This window comes from Egretta garzetta, unplaced genomic scaffold, assembly GCF_000687185.1.
Source record: "Egretta garzetta isolate BGI_Z169 unplaced genomic scaffold, ASM68718v1 scaffold215, whole genome shotgun sequence".
Lineage (NCBI taxonomy): Eukaryota > Metazoa > Chordata > Aves > Pelecaniformes > Ardeidae > Egretta > Egretta garzetta.
Window position 1 is genome coordinate 5,397,125 of NW_009259719.1, and position 594 is coordinate 5,397,718.

The 594-nt window shown below is 67.5% G+C and overlaps 1 protein-coding gene across 1 annotated transcript in view; it reads right to left on the bottom strand.

Annotated features, from left to right (window-relative positions):
- SEMA3F (semaphorin 3F) overlaps nt 1-594 on the bottom strand; it is an 89,765-nt gene that overhangs the window by 2,355 nt on the left and 86,816 nt on the right. The gene's annotated exons all lie outside the window — the stretch shown is intronic.

Below are 594 nucleotides of genomic sequence, written 5' to 3' on the forward strand. Positions count from 1 at the left end.
GCCCCCCCCCCCCTCCCCGGGAAGCCCTGCAGCTCCTCCAGCAGCAGCGGCTCCATGTGGTGCCAGCTCTCCTTAGGCACCGAGACCACCTTCAGCACCGTGCCCACGTCTGTGGGCAGGGAGGGGTGAGGCCGGGGGTCCCAGCCCTGGCATCCCCTAGCTCTCCCCCCCCACCACAGCCCCAGGGTCACCACGTGCCTGTGCCAATGAAGAGGACATCGTAGTGGCCATCAGTGGCGGTGACACGGTCCACAGCGATGCGGGTGAAGGTGTAGGGCACGGCAGCTTGCAGGAAGAGGGGGCGCTGGCCGTGGGGCAGCACCGGGTTGTACATCAGCGGGTGGTGCCGGGCAAACTGGATCACCTCATCTGGGAAGTCCTTGGTGGAGCCGAAGGTGCCGAAGGTTTTGCTGGGGCACTGTGGGGAGGTGGTGCTGGCTGAGCGGGGTCTCGCTCCCCACAGCCCCCACCCCGGGTACTGGCATCCCACTGGCGGCACCAGCTGGGACACCCCTGTATCACGTACCATGCCCGGGCGGGGGTACGGCACGCGCCCCTGGTACGACATCCACTGGTAGTTGAGAGCCTCCTTGT